The 22,248-nt window shown below is 38.0% G+C and overlaps 1 non-coding gene across 1 annotated transcript; it reads right to left on the bottom strand.

The window, feature by feature from the left end:
• Positions 1–13,382: 13,382 nt before the first annotated feature.
• On the bottom strand, positions 13,383–13,490 carry LOC112781634 (small nucleolar RNA R71). The gene has a single exon (XR_003192399.1). It is a non-coding gene; the product is annotated as a small nucleolar RNA R71 (small nucleolar RNA).
• Positions 13,491–22,248: the final 8,758 nt, after the last annotated feature.

The following is a 22,248-nucleotide window of genomic DNA, read 5'->3' as shown; positions in this document are numbered from 1 at the left end:
GGTTTATGTAACACCCTAATTAGCCTAAGATTTATCTCGCGTCGTAAAGCAAGGGTTAATAAGAGATTATGACAGTTCTAAGCTCATACATAATATATTTATAGAAAGAATAGTATAGTCTAGAAGCCCGATGAAGGATATAACTCAAAGACAGGATTCAAAAAGTGCAAACGTACTAACGAAGATTCTAACTTAAAGCACAAGAAACAGATAAGATGCAACAAAAGATAAGTATATAATATCATAGGAAACTAGCCACGGCTCACGGAGTTTAAGCCGGCTAGCCATATACAAGTATACAAAACCATACAGAAACCTGACAGTTTAAAAACAACTTATACAAGTTTTTCTCCCATAATACAAGCATCTAGGCAAAGACAAAATACTAAAAGAGAGATGTATAAACAAGATAAACCTAAAAGACTCCAAAAGAATCCAAGATCCTCCGCTTTTGTCACCATCCGAAGCAACTCACTGAGGTGGGTTGTGACCTGCAACTGAAAAACACAACAGAAATATGGTATGAGAACCGAAGGTTCTTAGTATGGTAACAGTGCCCAGTGATGTAGGATATAAGACCCAGGGACGCCAAAGGCAATCTTAAGCTCCATATCCATCACAAAATCTTAAAGCATACTAAAATAAATAAGCATAAGATATAAACCTTAACATAAACAAACCGGGTAATCTATCTTAGGGGATTTCTATTCTAACCAAACACCGCTGTCCCACAGCCATCACCAACCTATCCTCCATGCGATCCCATCGCCACCGCCTTTCGAACCTCCTCAATCCCAGTAGAAAACACAGATAATGTACAATGCAAGTAAAACACAAGTATTGACATAGAAGGCAATTAATTCAAATAGCAATTAGGCATGTTATACGAATAGGCAAGCCATTACAAGTAAACAAAGCATACAAACCGATAGAAAATGCATATGATGAATGCCTGCCCTACTGGCTGTGATATCACATTGTCGGTTCAATTGCCAACCCGACACATCTCCATGGAGATGTTGCCCTTTGGAATCATCAATGGGAACCTCGAGATATAGTGCTCGGATCACTATCCAGGGTTTTGCGCCTGCACGCTCTATTGATCCAAAGGGATGCGAGCGGGATACTTTTGCCTCAGACCTCACATCTCAACGTAAGCGGGATTAAACACTGTCCTTACGCCATCGCTACTACCTCGACAGGCGGGATTAACCATCGTCCCTGCCAGGCGCATAATGTTCCATAATCTTAGTGAAAACATTATTTTAGTGGTTTTCAGAAAATATTTTTAGTATACATGGATCCATCATCTCATTCAGAGTCCTCGACTCACCACAACCACTGTAAATATACATCTCAATTTCGAACTCAATAGTTCCTCAATTCTTGTCTCATACATCAACCATACATCACATAACATCAAGCCACCCTCAGCACGCCAGAAACCTAGGCCTCCGTTTTCTAAGTTTTCTTGATAATGTCATCTAAATCCCCTAGAATCTTTTCCAATGTTTTAAAAGTCTAAGACTAGGCCCAAGAGTTCTAAATGGTGTTACAGAAGCTTACAACCTTGTTGGGAAGGTAGAATAGTTGAAAAATAAGTAAAATTTAAGGAACATGGCATGTGCGTGCGCACACCCAGGAGATTTTAAAATGTGTGCGTACACACAGGGGTGTGCGTACGCACAGGTGGCAAAACTTATAGAATCTGTTCACTCGCACAACCTGTGCCAGTGCCCCTAACAGAATGGCCTTCCCAACGTGTGCGTCCACACAGACCTGTGCGTCCGCACAGGTTGAAATTCTTCCTTAGATATATGCGCGCACAAGCTGTGCTAGCGCTGCAAACAGAACGCATTTTCCTGCCTGTGCGTGCGCACAGGTGTGTGCATCCGCACAGGTCAAAATTTTCGCAGGGTGTGCGCTCGCACATATCAGAAATCATGAAATTTTGCAACCTTGCATAATTTCATATTTTTAACACCAACTTTGAATGATCATAACTTCCTCCAAAAAATTCCAATTTTCACAAACTTTATATCAATTTAAAGGGTTTTCAAAGATCTTTAATTCTAATCAAATCTCATCAAATTTTGAAAATCGAGGCAAAAGTTATGATCGAACAAAGTTCACCAAAAACCCAATTTTACCAAACTTCACAATTACCACCATTTCTTACCATACACATTCCAACCTATACCAAACCATTCAAAACTCCATTTCTCATCAAAATCTACACTCTAAGACATATTACACCATTTTTACTACTCTTTCCTTTACATTTTGACATTCTCAACCTTGAATATCAATATCCAACACATCAAGCAATTTTCCACTAACACATTCACAAATTCTCATTTCATCAATATCAATCTTTCTCATCAACTCATTCATACTCCATATTAATGACTAACACACATATGCATACAAGTTCATCATACATCACATTCCAACCCCATTATCTCAATTAACATTTACAACATCAACAACCCAAACAATCATCAAAAACATATAAATTCCAAATCTATCCTATGGGTCACTAGCCTAAGTGTCCATGAATATTATATACTACATAGAGAAAACCGAAACCATACCTTGGCCGATTCCCAGTATGTACCAAAACCCCAATTAAGCACAAGTCAAGCTTTCAACCACAGTCCAAGCCACCAATCAACTCCACAAGCATCAATAATCACCAACAAGCTCCAATATTCATTCTAATATCACATATTTCACATAAATCAAAACCTAATACTCACCATAAACCAATTTACAAAGGTTCAAGAACAACTCACCTTACCCAACAGTTTTAGAAGCCAAAACCAATGTCAATCAAGGGCTAGAATGTACCTAAACACTCAAAATCACAAAATTTTACTTAATACAAAACCCCAAAAGTCAAAACTCTTAGGGCTGATGAATAGAGAAGAATCTTTGAAATCTTACCTACAAATGGTAGATGAGAGTAACAGGCTCGACGACAGCTTCTCGTAGCCGTTGACGACACGCGAATCGGAGCACCGTAGCTCGAGATAGTTTCGATTGAATGTGGATGTGAATAGTGACTTTTCTCTCTTCTTCTCCTCACTTCAGCTGCTGGTGTGTGTGTTGTTTAATGAAGAATAAGGCTGAATGGCCTTTATTTATGCTTATATATAAGTTGGACTTGGGCCTAACTCGAGCCCAGTCCAACCCGTTAGCGTTTTTGGCCCGTTTGGCCTAATTTTGGGTCAAACCTTTAAAATTAGTGCCCGGTTTTCAACTTTAATTATTTTCCTAAGTTTTTCTACTGTTTTTACTACTTTTATACAGTACCAGACAGATTTAAGCCGGTACTGCCAATTAATATACTGGTACGCATTTTTACGCAATTTTCCGAAGAAAATTACATTTTCCAACTCAGAAAAATCTACTAAGTCCAAATATCATATTTATATTTTCTAATTAATATCCTAAAATTTTGGACCTATTTCGGGCAATTAAATTAATAAAATTATTATTATTTTACGTTAATTAATCAGTTAATTAATTCACGATTCTTACAGTTTAAGTTTCATTTAAGTACAGTGTGGTGTGGTGAGAATTTCTAGACTAGATGCCTCTAGGATTAAGTTTGGATTGTGTAAATGGTTAGTACTAATATGTATAGTTGATATTTAATGTAAATTAATGATTGGGTTGAGAATTGTGTGAATTTTTATATTTGTTGTGTTGAGAATTTGATGAATTGGAAAATGAATATTGATTTGTGGAATATGCATTTACATTGTGAATTTGGGCCAGAGGCCGTGAATCTTGGGTCGGAGGCCGGAAAGAGGTAAGGAAGGTAAGTGATGTGTGTATTGTGTGATGTCATATGAAATTGAATGGATATTGAATATTGAGTGTGTGAATAAATGGGAGGAATGTGGAATAATAAGGAATTAGGAATTTAGGAGTGGAAGGTGATGAAATTGAATTGAATTGTATAGATGTGGTAGGTTTGGTTTTGGTTGAGTGTAATTATATGAATGTGGTTGGGTTGTGGTCATTTGGATGAGTGAAAATGAATTTGGCTTGTGAACATTGGAATAATTGGTGATTTCTGTTTTTGGGTAAAAATTGATTTTTGACCGACTTTAGCAGTCCATAACTCAGCTCTTGGAGTTAGGAATTCTTCAAAACTGAATTTTTATGAAAGTTCATTCAACGATCTTTCCAACGGTTCAGAAATGGTTGAAAAAAGAATTTTGTAGAAGAAGTTATGTATGGCGAAAGTTTGAGGTTTGAAAATAAAATTCTACAGCTTTTTAAACTTAGTAAAATTTTTGTTAAAACGTACTCCGACGCACACGCATGGCCAACGCGCATGCGTCACTCACGAATTTTACTCTCTCATGCGTGCGCCTGGCCAATGCGTACGCGTCGCTGTATTGATGCAAGTGCCCAATAGAAAATCCAGAGAGTTGCGCTAGTACTGTGCTGGTTTTATGCTAAGAGCACAAAATGCACCCACGCGTACGCATGACTGACGCACACGCGTCGCGCTACCTTTCTGCTTCCCATGCGTGGACATGAGCGACGCTTACGCGTCACCCGCTTTTCTCTGCCTTCCACGCGTGCGCGTGGGCGATGCGTACGCGTGACCCCATTCTCAGCAAAAATTGATTTTTGAGTTTTTAAAGCCGAATTTTAGACTTCTAAGCCTCTATTTTCATCCTTTGAGTCCTAAATTTTTATAGTATGCCTAGTAATGAAAAGAAGCTAGGACATGTGGTGACTTACGGATGAAGTAAAGTGAGAATCAATGGTGAATGATGAGTAATGATGATTGTATGAGTTGCTGAGGATGATGGTGAAAGTGTTGTGTATAGTATGGGCCGGATGGCTGTGATAAGAATTGAATTATGGCTAAGTATGTATATGTATATGATTAATGACTAAATGTATATATGAATAATGATGAAAAATGTTGAATGTGATGTGTGACCCCGGGTAGTAGGCAGTGGCGTTGTCCACTTGCTCCGGGTATGAGATGCGGAATGAGAATTATAATGAATGAGCTTAATTATGGAATTTTGAATGAATGTATGTCTGTGATGCCTGGGTAGTAGCAAGGGTCGTGGTTCGTCCCACTTGCTCTGGGTCATTGTTTGAGAATTGGTAATAATGAAGAATGATTATGAATGAATGTGTATTTGTGATGCCTGGGTAGTAGCAAGGGTTGTGGTTCGTTCTGCTTGCTCTAGGTTAATGTTTGAGATTTGATAACAATGATGATTGATTTTAAACTGGATGAATGTATGTTTTGAGATCCTGGGCAGTAGCAAGGGTTGTGGTTCATCCCACTTGCTCCAGGTCAGAGACTATGATACCTGGATAGTAGCAAGGATTGTGGTTCCGCTTGCTCCAGGTCAGAGATTGTGACACCTGGGCAGTAGCGGCAGTAGTGGTTATTCCACTCGCTCTAGGTTGAGCTTTTAAACACCCGCCTGGGTAGTAGCCGCAGTAGTGGTTATTCCACTGGCTCTGGGTTGAGCGGGTAGTAGTAAGGGGGTTGTAGCTCAAACCTAATTGCTCTGCGATGGGTGTTTTTGTCCATGGTTAGCTACCAGGACGTGTCGGGTTGGCTATATAACCGACAGATGATATCATCAGCCATACGGCAGGCATACATCATTTGCATATGTTTGAATTGTTTGAGTTTGCCTATTTGTTTTGGATTGTTATATCATATATGCTATTTTACTTGATTACGTGCTACTTGTTCTACTTGTACCTTATTGTGTATTACTTGCCTGTATTGCTTGTGTTTGTACAACTGAGAGGTCCCTCATGCTGGTGTCGATTGACACTGAGGGCTGTTGTTGATGAGATAAGTTGATGATGTAATTGAATAGCGATGATGATTATTAAATGAGATAATTTGAGCTCTCTGGGTAGACGCAGTGAAGTGATTTCACTTGCTCCAGGTGAGGATATGAGGTAATGATATAGAATTGCTGAGACAGAAAAGCTGGGAATGGTTTTATTTATAATTCTGATTGTGAATTGTCGAAGGATTAGAAAGTTGGGAAGCATGAGGAAGATGAATTAGATTTAGCATTCCCTTATGACAGTTGCCTATTATGGATTAGCGAGAACATATGATGAATATTTGGTGAAAGGAAGTTTAGGATGCTTAGTGAGTTTTTATTACAATGCATTGTATTTATTTGGCACTTTTACCGTACTGGGAACCCATGGGTTGGGGGTTCTCATTCCATATATATCTCTTGTTTTTCAGATACAGGTCCAGGTGCTCAGAAGTGAGCTGTGGTTCATCTGAGAGATGGTGAAGATCTTTATATTCTCTACTTGATATTTTGCTTAGAATCTCTCCACCTTTATTTTGAAAAGCTTATATTATGTACTGAACTCTCTTAAACTTGCCTATAGAGGTTCTTATGTTTCTTTTGGGAGAGATTAGGAGATATAGTTGTCAAACTGCTTTTATACTGTACCCTAGCCAGCCTAAACTTCGCGGGTCACGACTAGTAGCTAATTATTTATGTTACCTATCTGTATTTTGTTTTATCTTATTCTTCTCGATGGCATTGTCTTTATATCGTCTTAGTTCACACTTTACCTTTTTTTGTTGATATGTGAGCACTACGAATTTGCGATTTTATTTTTACTCCTTTTCAGGCTTCTCGTTTAATACTCCTTTCAATTTTACTTATAAACTATGTATTAAAAATCCACCTTGAGAGTTGTACCACCTTATTATCATTGACTTATGACTCAAGTATAAGGATTTGAATATTTGGGTGTTACCCCTTTCATCCGCCACCACCTCATCATTGGCTTCTTCGTATGATGTCTTTTCCTTAACTTTTGCCCAACATGAAAATCCATGATGAGCATCCTATGTTGTGTTGTTAAACTCTCTACCGGGATAATTTTACAATTAATGCAAAATTTCTGGTCGACTCTCCTCAACAAGAAGAAGTCGATTTGAGAGCTTGTCATGCCACTCTTATAGGTTATGAGATGTTCATCTCTCTTTTTAAAACATGTATTTGCTATGAGAAGGTCAAAGGTTGAGGAAAAGTTCAAAATAATTTTACCCTCGGCATTGATCACAACGAAACCATGGCCCCCGTGAATACTTCCATACACAGTCACTTCTCTTTCAACATGACTATTTAAATCTCCTCCTAAGAAAATATTATATCTCAAAGGTATGTCTTGGACCAAACTCTCTAGATCCTCCGAAAATCTTATCTTGTGTTGTTCGTTCGAACCCACTTGCGGTGCATAGGCGCTAATCACATGAAAAGCACCTCCCTCCACCACAAGTTTGATAGAGATGATTTGATCTCCCACCCTATTGACATTCACTACGTCCTTCTTCCACTGTTTATCCACAATAATTCCAACCCCATTCCTATTCTTCACCTTTCCTGTATACCAAAGTTTAAATCCGGAAATATCCAACTCCCTAGCCTTCATACCAACCCATTTGTTTCTTGTAGGCACATAATATTAATCTTCCTCCTTGTCATTGTGCTCACCACCTCCATGGATTTTTCTGTTAGAGTGCCTATGTTCCATGTCCCAAATCTCAACCTTCTGTCGCTCCGACCTTTACCTTTTACTTTGTGCACTAGCTTATTTACCCTCGTCCATTCATGAAAATGCGGGAACCCTTGCTCATTTAACACTACATCCGGACACCGATGTGGCGGCTCTTGCTCATTTGACACTATACTCGAGCCATACAGCACGTTGCTTCTGGGTAATGGCCTAGCTTTAGCATAATAACATCTTTGATTCGTGTCATGAAGATTCGACCAAGTTTTTATGTTGGTTGCCGAAGTCCTAATACAACCCTCCTCCTTTATCCGAGCTTGGGACCGGCTATGTACCGCAAGTGTAACATAGGCAGAGTTGACTACAAATTTTGCAACACAATAGAAAAAAATTAATAATTAAAATATTATATGTCTCTAAACTCAATAATTCTCATTGCCTGCTCACTTTGGACTTGGAAAAGTGTGATTAACAAATAGAGTACGCAAGAGTACAAGGTGTGAGAGGGGAGTTGAGTTATGAAAGAGGGAAACACTGTAAGGTTACCAGTGTCGCTGGTGTTGGAAATAAGGGAGAGAGAGTGCGAGGGGTTGAATTAACCGTTATGGAGGCAACAAAGGCGGGATCAAGAGTATATATAATATCAACAATGGTGGAGATAACAGTGAATGGTAAATCCAACAAGGATAAAAGTCCTAGAAACATCAAGTAGTCAACAATAAGAAACTGGATGACTTTAACCCTAACAAGTGAGCGGACAAAGAATATGCAGGATATACCATTTGTGTGGATAACCTTCCCAAGACTATATCCAGAAGTAATATGTATAAGGAATTCAAAAAGGATAGAAGGGTGACAAATGTGTATATGTCCTGGAATAAGAGGAGGAATGTAGATGGACCTTTCAGTTTTATTAGATTCAAAGTTTTTGAGGACGCGATTAGGGCCATTAAAAGACTGAATGGAGCTACATGGGAAGGAAAAAAGATTCGAATTTCCATCTTTAGATTCAAAAGAGGTGGGACACAGTAGAATATGGAAATAAGGAACAGAGTACTGCGACCAGGAAGAAGATGGATGGCGAGGAAAGGAAAAACTACAATAGAAGGGATATCAATTTGAAGTGGAAAAAGTTTACACATGTTGATAATTGAAGTAGAAAAAGAGAAAAGGATGAAAGCTTGCAAAAAAAAAAAGACTGGGGCACCACCAATAAGAAAAGTGGTTCAAGGGAAAGAATTTGAGGAAAAAATAGAGCTGTTATTAAGAAGTCTAATAGAAGATAGCATAAACCTTAATGTGGTCTACGGATACATAAATGGTCTATGAATTTATTTTGTAAATTGCAAAATTATACGGTAAATTATTTATGCAACATGATGTTTCTAAAACTAGAGTATTTAGTATGGCTAGAACTTTAATTGATTGCCAATAATAGGAGTTCATTAATGAGTGGATATCAGTGAAGGTGGGCAATCCAAAGCATGATATTTTTGTTAAGGAAGTGGGAGGAGAGGTCTATAGTGCACAAGTTCATCCAGATTCCAATCATGATAACTCAATGGGAACCAACGACTCCAATAAGGATGGTATCATGATGCATGAAGGAGTGAAAGTGGATGCCATTGGCAAAAATTCAAACTCGTTGTCGGTAGTGGAAGAGACCCAACAGATGAAAAATGGTAACAAGTTGAACATTGGAGAGGACTGATGAGCGGATAATTTATACGCTTTTTGACATTGTTTTAGTATATTTTTAGTAGAATCTAGTTACTTTTAGGGATGTTTTTAATAGATTTTATGTTAAATTCACATTTCTGGACTTTACTATGAGTTTGTGTATTTTTCTGTGATTTCAGGTATTTTCTGGCTGAAATTGAGGGACTTGAGCAGAAATCAGATTCAGAGGTTGAAAAAGGACTGCTGATGCTGTTGGATTCTGACCTCCCTGCACTCAAAGTGGATTTTCTGGAGCTACAGAACTCGAAATGACGCGCTTCCAATTGCGTTGGAAAGTAGACATCCAGGGCTTTCCAGCAACATATAATAGTCCATACTTTGACCAAGAATTGACGACATAAACTGGCGTTCAACGCCAGCCTTCTGCCCAAGTCTGGAGTCCAGCGCCAGAAAAGGATCCAAAACCAGAGTTGAACGCCCAAACTGGCACAGAAACTGGCGTTCAACTCCACAAATGGCCTCTGCACGTGTAACACTCAAGCCCAAGCCCAAGCACACACCAAGTGGGCCCCGGAAGTGGATTTATACATCAAATACTTACTCATGTAAACCCTAGTAGCTAGTTTATTATAAATAGGACCTCTTACTATTGTATTAGACATCTTTGGACGTCTGGTTCTTAGATCAGAGGGGCTGGCCATCTCGGCCATGCCTGGACCTTTCACTTATGTATTTTTAACGGTAGAGTTTCTACACTCCATAGATTAAGGTGTGGAGCTCTGCTGTTCCTCAAAGATTAATGCAAAGTACTTCTGGTTTCTATTCAATTCATCTTATTTCGCTTCTAAGATATCCATTCGCACCCAAGAACGTGATGAAGGTGATGATTATGTGTGATGCTCATCATCCTTCCCCCTTATGAACGCGTGCCTGACAAACACTTCTGTTCTACATGAATTAAGCTAGAATGAGTATCTCTTAGATCTCCTAACCAGAATCTTCGTGGCATAAGCTAGAATGATGGCGGCATTCAAGAGAATCCGGAAGGTCTAAACCTTGTCTGTGGTATTCTGAGTAGGATTCAATGATTGAATGACTGTGACGAGCTTCAAACTCGCGATTGTTGGGCGTTAGTGATAGACGCAAAAGGAGGGTGAATCCTATTCCAGCATGATCGAGAACCGACAGATGAATAGCCGTGCCGTGACAGGGTGCGTGAAATATGATTCACTGAGAGGAGGGGATGTAGCCATTGACAACGGTGATGCCCTTGCATACAGCCAGCCATGGAAAGGAGTAAGACTGATTGGATGAAGATAGCAGGAAAGCAGAGGTTCAGAGGAACGAAAAGCATCTCCATTCGCTTATCTGAAATTCCTGCCAATGAATCTACATAAGTATCTCTATCCCTATCTTACTATATAATATTCGAAAACATCATTGTCACTTTATATCTGCCTGACTGAGATTTACAAGGTGACCATAGCTTGCTTCAAGCCAACAATCTCTGTGGGATCGACCCTTACTCGCGTAAGGTTTATTACTTGGACGACCCAGTACACTTGCTGGTTAGTTGAACGGAGTTGTGTCCACACATAGTAAAGAGCCATAATAATGATTCCATACAATAACAAAGAGTACTACATTAAAGTGATCACAATTTCGTCCACCAAGTTTTTGGCGCCGTTGCCGGGGATTGTTCGTGTATGGACAACTGACGGTTCATCTTGTTGCTCAGATTGGGTAACTTTCTTTTCGTTTTCTTTTCAAAAAATCCTTCAAAAATATTTTCAAAAAAAAAAAATTTCTCTTTTGTTTTCGAAAAAAATAAAATAAAATAAAAATGTTTTCAAAAATTTATTCAAGATTTTTAAGAATGAATTCTAGTGTTTCATGAAGCATGTGAAGCCTGGCTGGCTGTAAAGCCATGTCTAAATTTATTTGGACTGAGGCAGCAATTTGTTATCAAGAGCAAGCTAGTTGGAGTTAATCCACCTGCTACTGTTTCTGATTTACATGCTAAAGCTTGGCTGGCCATTGGCCATGTCTAGTGTTTTGGACTGGAGCTTTCTTTGAAAGCTTGGCTGGCTAGTGAGCCATGTCTAATTCCTGGACTGAAGCTTTAGACTAACATGGCAAGATTCCTGGAATTCATATTAAAAATTTTGGAATCCTTAATTTTTCTTTTTCATATTATTTTCGAAGAAAAATCCAAAAAAAATTAGAAAATCATAAAAATCAAAAATATTTTGTGTTTTTTGTTTGAGTCTTGAGTCACATTATAAGTTTGGTGTCACTTGCATGTGCATCTTGCATTTTTTCGAAAATATCATGCATTCATAGTGTTCTTCATGATCTTCAAGTTGTTCTTGGTAAGTCCTCTTGTTTGATCTTGATGATTTTTTGTTTTGTGTCTTTTCATGTTTATCATATGCATTCTTGAATTCTTAGTGCGCAAGCATTAAAGAATTCTAAGTTTGGTGTCTTGCATGTTTTCTTTGCATTAAAAATTTTTCAAAAATATGTTCTTGATGTTCATCATGATCTTCATAGTGTTCTTGGTGTTCATCTTGACATTCATAGCATTCTTGCATGCATCACATGTTTTGATCTAAAAATTTCATGCATTGCATATTTTTCATGTTTTTCATAAAAATTTCAAAAATCAAAAAAATATCTTTCCCTTTTTCTCTCATCAAATTCGAAAATTTGGATTGACTTTGTCAAAAATTTTTAAAAATCAAATTGTTTCTTATGAGTCAAATCAAATTTTCAATTTGAAAATCTTATCTTTTTCAAAATCTTTTTCAAAAATCAAATCTTTTTCAAAATTCTTGGTTATTTTCGAAAATTTTAAAAATATTTTTCAAAAATATTTTTCTTATTTTATATCATAATTTTCGAAAATAATATAATCAATTAATGTTTTGATTCAAAAATTTGAAGTTTGTTACTTACTTGTTAAGAAAGATTCAAACTTTAAGTTCTAGAATCATATCTTGTGATTTCTTATGAATCAAGTCATTAATTGTGATTTTAAAAATTAAATCTTTTTCAAAACTAATCCTATCATATCTTTTCAAAATATCTTCTTATCTTATCTTGTTCAAAAATATCTTTTCAAAATATCTTCTCTAACTTCCTAACTTCCTATCTTTTCAAAATTTGTTTCAACTAACTAACTAACTTTTTGTTTATTTCTTATCTTTTTCAAAACCACCTAACTAACTCTCTCTCTCTCAATTTCGAAAATATCTCTCCCCTTTTTCAAAAATTTCTTTTTAATTAACTAATTATTTTTATTTTTAATTTTATTTCAAAAAAAAAAAAATTTCGAAAAATACTAACAAATTTTCAAAAACCAATTTTCAAAAATCACTAACTCCTTTTCAAAATAATTTTCGAAAATTATACCTCTCCCATCCTATTCTATTTATTCATTCATATCCTAACATCTCATCTCACATCTCTTCCATCAGTACAGTTGCATTTCTTCCTTTACATCACATCCTTTATCTCCCCCTTTTCTTCTACTCACAAAAGGGAACCTCTATACTGTGGTAAAGAGAATCTCTATTATTATTATTATTTTTCTGTCCATTCTTCCTTGTCTTATGAGCAGGAGCAAGGATAAGAACATTCTTGTGGAAGCAGATCCAGAACCTGAAAGGACTCTGAAGAGAAAATTAAGAGAAGCTAAAATACAACAATCCAGAGATAACCTTTCAGAAAATTTCGAACAGGCAGAGGAGATGGCAGCCGAAAATAATAATAATGTAAGGAAGATGCTTGGTGACTTTACTGCACCTAATTCCAATTTACATGGAAGAAGCATCTCCATTCCTGCCATTGGAGCAAACAACTTTGAGCTGAAACCTCAATTAGTTTCTCTAATGCAGCAGAACTGCAAGTTTCATGGACTTCCATCTGAAGATCCTTTTCAGTTTTTAACTGAATTCTTGCAGATATGTGATACTGTTAAGACTAAGGGAATAGATCCTGAAGTCTACAGGCTCATGCTTTTCCTTTTTGCTGTAAGAGACAGAGCTAGATTATGGTTGGATTCTCAACCTAAAGACAGCCTGAACTCTTGGGATAAGCTGGTCACGGCTTTCTTAGCCAAGTACTTTCCTCCTCAAAAGCTGAGCAAGCTTAGAGCTGATGTTCAAACCTTCAGACAGAAAGAAGGTGAATCTCTCTATGAAGCTTGGGAAAGATACAAACAGTTGACCAAAAAGTGTCCTTCTGACATGCTTTCAGAATGGACCATCCTGGATATATTCTATGATGGTTTATCTGAGCTATCAAAGATGTCACTGGACACCTCTGCAGGTGGATCCATTCACCTAAAGAAAACGCCTGCAGAAGCTCAAGAACTCATTGACATGGTTGCTAATAACCAGTTCATGTACACTTCTGAAAGGAATCCTGTGAGTAATGGGACGCCTATGAAGAAGGGAGTTCTTGAGGTTGATACTCTAAATGCCATATTGGCTCAGAATAAAATATTGACTCAGCAAGTCAATATGATTTCTCAGAGTCTGCATGGAATGCAAGCTGCATCCAACAGTACTCAAGAGGCATCTTCTGAAGAAGAAGCTTATGATCCTGAGAACCCTGCAATAGCAGAGGTAAATTACTTAGGAGAACCTTATGGAAACACCTATAACTCAACATGGAGAAATCATCCAAATTTCTCATGGAAGGATCAAAAGCCCCAACAAGGCTTTAATAATGGTGGAAGAAGTAGGTTTAGCAATAGCAAGCCTTTTCCATCATCCACTCAGCAACAGACAGAGAACTCTGAACAAAATGCTTCTAATTTAGCAAATCTAGTCTCTGATCTATCTAAGGCCACTGTAAGTTTCATGAATGAAACAAGGTCTTCCATTAGAAATCTGGAAGCACAAGTGGGCCAGCTGAGTAAAAGGATCACTGAAATCCCTCCTAGTACTCTCCCAAGTAATACAGAAGAGAACCCAAAAGGAGAGTGCAAGGCCATTGACATAAGCGCCATGGCCGAACCTCTGAGGAGAGGAGAGGACGTGAATCCCAAGGAGGAGGACCTCCTGGGACGTCCAGTGATCAATAAGGAGCTTCCCTCTGAGGAACCAAAGGACTCTGAGGCTCATCTAGAGACCATAAAGATTCCATTGAACCTCCTTATGCCCTTCATGAGCTCTGATGAGTATTCCTCTTCTGAAGAGAATGACGATGTCACTGAAGAGCAAACTGCCAAGTTTCTTGGTGCAATCATGAAGCTGAATGCCAAATTGTTTGGCATTGATGCTTGGGAAGTTGAACCTCCCTTGTTCATCAATGAACTAAGTGATCTGGATCAACTGACATTGCCTCAGAAGAGACAGGATCCTGGAAAGTTCATAATACCCTGCACCATAGGCACCATGATCTTTAAAGCTCTGTGTGACCTTGGTTCAGGAATAAACCTCATGCCCCTCTCTGTAATAGAGAAACTGGGAATCTATGAGGTGCAAGCTGCTAAAATCTCACTAGAGATGGCAGACAGCTCAAGAAGACAGGCTTATGGACAAGTAGAGGATGTTTTAGTAAAGGTTGAGGGCCTTTACATCCCTGCTGATTTCATAGTCCTGGATACTGGAAAGGAAGAGGATGAATCTATCATCCTAGGAAGACCTTTCCTGGCCACAGCAAGAGCTGTGATTGATGTTGACAGAGGTGAAATATTCCTTCAATGGAATGAGAACTCCCTTGTATTCAAAACTCAAGGATCTCCCTCTGCAACCATGGAGAGGAAGCAGGAAAAGCTTCTCTCCAAGCAGAGTCAACCAGAGCCCCCACAGTCAAACTCTAAGTTTGGTGTTGGGAGGCCACAACCAAGCTCTAAGTTTGGTGTTGAACTCCCATATCCAAACTCTAAGTTTGGTGTTGGAGAGTCTCAACAAAGCTCTGCACATCTGTGAGGCTCCATGAGAGCCCACTGTCAAGCTATTGACATTAAAGAAGCGCTTGTTGGGAGGCAACCCAATGTTTATCTAATTCTTATTTTTATTATTTTCATGTTTTCTTAGGTTTATGATCATGTGGAGTCACAAAATAAATATAAAAATTGAAAACAGAATCAAAAACAGCAGAAGAAAAATCACACCCTGGAGGAGCATCTGTCTGGCGTTCAAACGCCAGAACAGAGCATAGTTCTGGCGCTGAACGCCCAGAACAAGCATGGTTCTGGCGTTCAACGCCAGAAAAGGCAGCAAAGGGGCGTTGAACGCCCAAAAAGAGCACCAACCTGGCGTTGAACGCCCAGAGTTGTGTGCAAGGGCATTTTACATGCCTAAATTGGTGCAGGGATGTAAATGCCTTGACACCTCAGGATCTGTGGACACCACAGGATCATCTCAGGATCTGTGGACCCCACAGGATCCCCACTTTACCTCCTCATAATCCTAGTTTTTATTTCCACATCTTCTTCATCTATTCCTTCTTCTTTTGCTCGAGGGCGAGCAACATTCTAAGTTTGGTGTGGTAAAACAATTATGTAAAAGATCTATAGCTCAGTGGTAGAACATTTAACTGCAAATCAAGAGATCCCTGAGATACCTCAGGGGATACATTTTCTTCCACACAATTATTGGAAGCAACTAAGGGTGGAACATCAAGAGCACTCCATCATCCTTCATGAAATCAGAGAAGATCTAAAAGCAATGAAGGAGGAGCAGCAAAGACAAGGAAGAGACATAGAAGAGCTCAAGGACATCACTAAGGTGGACTCATTCCTTGTTCTTACTTTTTCTGTTTTTCGTTTTCTATGTTATGTGATTATCTATGTTTGTGTCTTCATTACATGATCATTAGTAGTTAGTAACTTTGTCTTAAAGTTATGAATGTCCTATGAATCCATCACCTCTCTTAAAAAAAAAAAAAACTGTTTTAATTCAAAAGAACAAGAAGTACATGAGTTTTGAATTTATCCTTGAACTTAGTTTAATTATATTGATGTGGTGACAATGCTTCTTGTTTTCTGAATGTATGCTTGAACAGTGCATATGTCTTTTGAAGTTGTTGTTTAAGAATGTTAAATATGTTGGCTCTTGAAAGAATGATGACTAGGAGACATGTTATTTGATAATCTGAAAAATCATAAAAATGATTCTTGAAGCAAAAAAAAGCAGCAAAGAACAAAGCTTGCAAAAAAAAATAGAAAAAAAAAAATAGGCGAAAAAAAAATAGAAAGAAAAAGAAAAAGCAAGCAGAAAAAGCCAAAAGCTCTTAAAACCAAGAGGCAAGAGCAAAAAGCCAATAACCCTTAAAACCAAAAGGCAAGGGCAAATAAAAAGGATCCCAAGGCTTTGAGCATCAGTGGATAGGAGGGCCTAAAGGAATAAAATCCTGGTCTAAGCGGCTAAACCAAGCTGTCCCTAACCATGTGCTTGTGGCGTGTAGGTGTCAAGTGAAAACTTGAGACTGAGCGGTTAAAGTCAAGATCTAAAGCAAAAACAAAGAGTGTGCTTAAGAACCCTGGACACCTCTAATTGGGGACTTTAGCAAAGCTGAGTCACAATCTGAAAAGGTTCACCCAATTATGTGTCTGTGGCATTTATGTATCCGGTGGTAATACTGGAAAACAAAGTGCTTAGGGCCACGGCCAAGACTCATAAAGAAGCTGTGTTCAAGAATCATCATACTGAACTAGGAGAGTCAATAACACTATTCGAAATCTGAAGTTCCTATAGATGCCAATCATTCTGAACCTCAATGGATAAAGTGAGATGCCAAAACTATTCAAGAGGCAAAAAGCTATAAGTCCCGCTCATTTGATTGGAGCTATGTTTCATTGATAGTTTGGAATTTATAGTATATTCTATTCTTTTTATCCTATTTTGATTTTCAGTTGCTTGGGGACAAGCAACAATTTAAGTTTGGTGTTGTGATGAGCGGATAATTTATACGCTTTTTGACATTGTTTTTAGTATATTTTTAGTAGAATCTAGTTACTTTTAGGGATGTTTTTAATAGATTTTATGTTAAATTCACATTTCTGGACTTTACTATGAGTTTGTGTGTTTTTCTGTGATTTCAGGTATTTTCTGGCTGAAATTGAAGGACTTGAGCAGAAATCAGATTCAGAGGTTGAAAAAGGACTGCTGATGCTGTTGGATTCTGACCTCCCTGCACTAAAAGTGGATTTTCTGGAGCTACAGAACTCGAAATGACGCGCTTCCAATTGCGTTGGAAAGTAGACATCCAGGGCTTTCCAGCAATATATAATAGTCCATACTTTGGCCAAGAATTGACGACGTAAACTGGCGTTCAACGCCAGCCTTCTGCCCAAGTCTGAAGTCCAGCGCCAGAAAAGGATCCAAAACCAGAGTTGAACGCCCAAACTGGCACAGAAACTGGCGTTCAACTCCACAAATGGCCTCTGCACGTGTAACACTCAAGCCCAAGCCCAAGCACACACCAAGTGGGCCCCGGAAGTGGATTTATACATCAAATACTTACTCATGTAAACCCTAGTAGCTAGTTTATTATAAATAAGACCTCTTACTATTGTATTAGACATCTTTGGACGTCTGGTTCTTAGATCAGAGGGGCTGGCCATCTCGGCCATGCCTGGACCTTTTACTTATGTATTTTTAACGGTAGAGTTTCTACACTCCATAGATTAAGGTGTGGAGCTCTGCTGTTCCTCAAAGATTAATGCAAAGTAGTTCTGTTTTCTATTCAATTCATCTTATTTCGCTTCTAAGATATCCATTCGCACCCAAGAATGTGATGAAGGTGATGATTATGTGTGACGCTCATCATCCTTCCCCCTTATGAACGCGTGCCTGACAAACACTTCTGTTCTACATGAATTAAGCTAGAATGAGTATCTCTTAGATCTCCTAACCAGAATCTTCGTGGTGTAAGCTAGAATGATGGCGGCATTCAAGAGAATCCGGAAGGTCTAAACCTTGTCTGTGGTATTCTGAGTAGGATTCAATGATTGAATGACTGTGACGAGCTTCAAACTCGCGATTGTTGGGCGTTAGTGACAGACGCAAAAGGAGGGTGAATCCTATTCCAGCATGATCGAGAACCGACAGATGAATAGCCGTGCCGTGACAGGGTGCGTGAGCATATGATTCACTGAGAGGAGGGGATGTAGCCACTGACAACGGTGATGCCCTTGCATACAGCCAGCCATGGAAAGGAGTAAGACTGATTGGATGAAGATAGCAGGAAAGCAGAGGTTCAGAGGAACGAAAAGCATCTCCATTCGCTTATCTGAAATTCCTGCCAATGAATCTACATAAGTATCTCTATCCCTATCTTACTATATAATATTCGAAAACATCATTGTCACTTTATATCTGCCTGACTGAGATTTACAAGGTGACCATAGCTTGCTTCAAGCCAACAATCTCTGTGGGATCGACCCTTACTCGCGTAAGGTTTATTACTTGGACGACCCAGTACACTTGCTGGTTAGTTGAACGGAGTTGTGTCCACACATAGTAAAGAGCCATAATAATGATTCCATACAATAACAAAGAGTACTACATTAAAGTGATCACAATTTCGTCCACCAAGGACCTTATATTTAATGATGTTACTAACAATAGATTGAAAAATATAGAGGAATTTATGAATAGCAGCGTGCGTGAGGAAGAGTTACACAAAGACTTTGATAGGACAGAGTGGAGTAGAACAAGTGGTATATGATATAAGAATTGGACTGGTTAAAGTGGAGTAGACCCAATGCTAAATAAGGACCATTTGGTGTTTGCTAACCCAATCAATAAAAATGAGATAACACTAAGTACCACTGGTTGGTGGGTAAATGAGATGGGTGAAATAGGCTTAGAAGGGGCGGATGACTTAACCTCATCTAACACATGCCCCTTTTTTCCTAGGTTTGGACCATATAGTGTAGATCACCATGTCTATAGGGATGTAGGTGTAGAATGCATCTCTCTGGAACGCAGAAAAAAATCCTTGAATCTACTGAGGTGCAAAAGAAACCTAGCAATAAAAAAAGAGTCTATATGATAGAGACCTAAAAGAACGGGAGGAAGCAAGAAAGACGAAGCAACTCTGTGAGAAGCGAGGGATCAATTTTGATGGAGTGAAGAACGATGTGGTGCTGGCAAGCCTAATGGGTAAAAAACGTAGAAAGGGGAAGCAACGACCAACAACTTTTCATCACATCCAAAAAAGAGAAGGCGTATCACTGGGACTTAGTGGAAGCCTGAAGCTATCGAGAAAAATTATTAGGTCAGGTGTTAAATACATTGCCAAATGAATATTGTATTATGGAATGTGAAGGGGATTGGGGGTGTGAAAAAAGTAGAAACGATCAAACGGTTACGTAGAAAAAATAATGTGAATTTTGTGGATATAATTGAAAAAAAAAGGAGAAAACAGATAGAAAATTGTTTTCGAATATATGGGGAGGAAATAATAATATAAGGTGAAAAAATGTTGACACAGTTCATATGTCAGGCGGTATATGTTGCATCTGGAGTACAAAATTTTTTTTATTGCTAGAGTATTATCCGTGGTGATAGATGGATTGTGTCGAAAGGAGTCATAAGAAAAAGTAAAATTGTGTGTTATATATGTGGTACATGGCTCATATTAGAGAGGATAAAATTAGGATGTGGGAGAAATTAATATGTGTAAAGTCTCAATTTGATGTCCCTGTATTCATAGGTGGAGATTTTAATGAGATTACGAATGAGTATGAAAGAAAGAGGTATAATGTATAGGAAATACTTCTCCTAATTATAACATGTAAGGATCAATGGCTACAAGAAAGAAATCAAAGGTAGAAGGATGCACGAGATCCCAGCCCTGTTGTATGATTTTTGTGAGGTTTTACTGATAAAAGAATAATTAAAATACAATTTTACTTGCTCTTTTAGCATTGTTTTTACTGCCACTAACATGTGATATTTTAAGCTTCTCTCAATTCTTTACATTTTTCAAATATTATTTCTAAAATTTGTACACACAAAAATAAAGATAGTATTTCTATAAACATAACAAGAATAAAAGATAACAGTAATAAAAAAATAACAGCACTTATGAATTATTCTAGAAATTAAAATATCTTATAATCTATAGATGTCACAAAAGTTTTCTTTTAAATAAGTACATAGCTCACCAAATTCAAAAAATTGTAAGGAATGAATAATTAAACAAATCATAATCCAGACAAACACACAAGTCTAAAACTAAAAGCAAACCAAATAGCAAGAATAAACATATTTCTTTAAATTAAGAGGTTTTTACATTTAGTTGAAATAAGCAAAGAAAAAAATAAGTTATTACCTTTGTCTTAGGATTCTTGTAGTGATGCACAAAAGTCGCCCATTCAGTAGGCGGTATATATGAATCAATCTTAATTGCTATAATTTCTTCTTTTGTCTTATTAGGATAAAAGTAAATATTTATAGGCTTTCCATCGATCACCAAATTCCTTAGGTAGTGTTTGTTTTGAGAGACTAGGACAGAGACTAGAGGATTGGGACTCAATATTATGTTCATTGAGCCAAAAATTGGTACTGAAAGTTCAGTTTTCATTCCTAAAATTTTAGTATTTTAGTACCTCCAAAAAGTGAGAACACAGGAGACTCAAATTTTTGGGGATAGAGATTGAAATCTAAATAATATTTTTTGACCAAAATACTCTCATTCTAATTAATTGATTTTATGTTTACCCCTTGTGTAATCTGATGCCAGGGCATTTTGGCCAGTTTTACTGACCTTTTCTTTACTGTTTTAGGGTAGTTTCATGCATTTTCTTAAGCAAATAAGCATGTTTTGGGTAGATATTCACTTACATCTTGATTCAAGCAAACATTGTGAATTTTACATGATTTCATGAGAATTATGCATGAATTTAATGACAAATTGGATAATGCATGATCTCATGACTTGGAATAGAGCTTTGGTGCACTTTAATTGCTTCATTTCAGGACAAAGGAAGCAAGGAAGAACCACGTTAGTAGCCACGTTAGTCTAATTAACGTGACCACTAACGTGGAATGGGAGCTAGCTTGCAACGTTAATGAGAAAAGTGATCGCCAATAACGCCTTCGAAAGCCATTATAGCCCACGTTAGTTGCCACGTTAATTACGTTAACGTGGAAGAGAAGTGAAGCTCCAATGTTAGTGGTAAAAGAGAATACCACTAACGTTGGAAAAAGGGGCACACTTGGCCACGTTAAGAGTCACGTTAATTACATTAACGTGAACTCTAACGTGGAAGGGACAAGGAATTACCAACGTTAGTGATACTCACCTTTGTTACTAACGTTGGATTAAGCCACTATTAAGCCACTATTGCCCACGTTAGTTGCCACGTTAATTATGTTAACGTGGAAGCTAACGTGGAAGAGGAATTGATGGACCAACGTTAGTGACACTCACCTTTGTCACTAACGTTGGAGATGGCAATCACCACCACGTTAGTGGTCATGTTAATCTAATTAACGTGAACTCTAACGTGGGAAGGAGGGGCGTTTGGAGCGTTAGTGACAAAGGTAAGTGTCACTAACACTCTCGAAGAATAGGCAAGTCCACGTTAAAGGTCACGTTAGCTATACTAACGTGAACTCTAACGTGGGGAAAAGGGGCAATAAGCAACGTTATTGGAAAAGGTGAATGCTAATAACGTTTGCGAAGGACCAAGAGGCAACATTAGTGGTCACGTTAGTGCCACTAACGTTGAAGTTAACGTGAATCAATTTTTACTTGGAACGTTAGTGAAAAAGGTGATCGTCACTAACGTTCTCGAACCCACACTTTCCCTTAACGTTAACACCACTAACGTCCTAACTAACGTCCATATCTAACTCACACTTTCTCTGCAAGCAAAGCTGAGCCCATTGAAGATTGTAACTGCTTCAACTAAAGATCCAAAGGTCCATATCCAAGATTTGAAGAAGCCAACTAGAAGATTAGAAGAGTAGTATATATAGGAGTAGTTTTGAACTAGTAAAGCAGCTTTTGGCATTTTGGAGAACTACACTCTGTATATTTTAC

Source organism: Arachis hypogaea, chromosome 19 (assembly GCF_003086295.3).
Source record: "Arachis hypogaea cultivar Tifrunner chromosome 19, arahy.Tifrunner.gnm2.J5K5, whole genome shotgun sequence".
NCBI classification, from domain to species: domain Eukaryota; kingdom Viridiplantae; phylum Streptophyta; class Magnoliopsida; order Fabales; family Fabaceae; genus Arachis; species Arachis hypogaea.
This window is presented reverse-complemented; position numbering and strand designations above follow the sequence as displayed.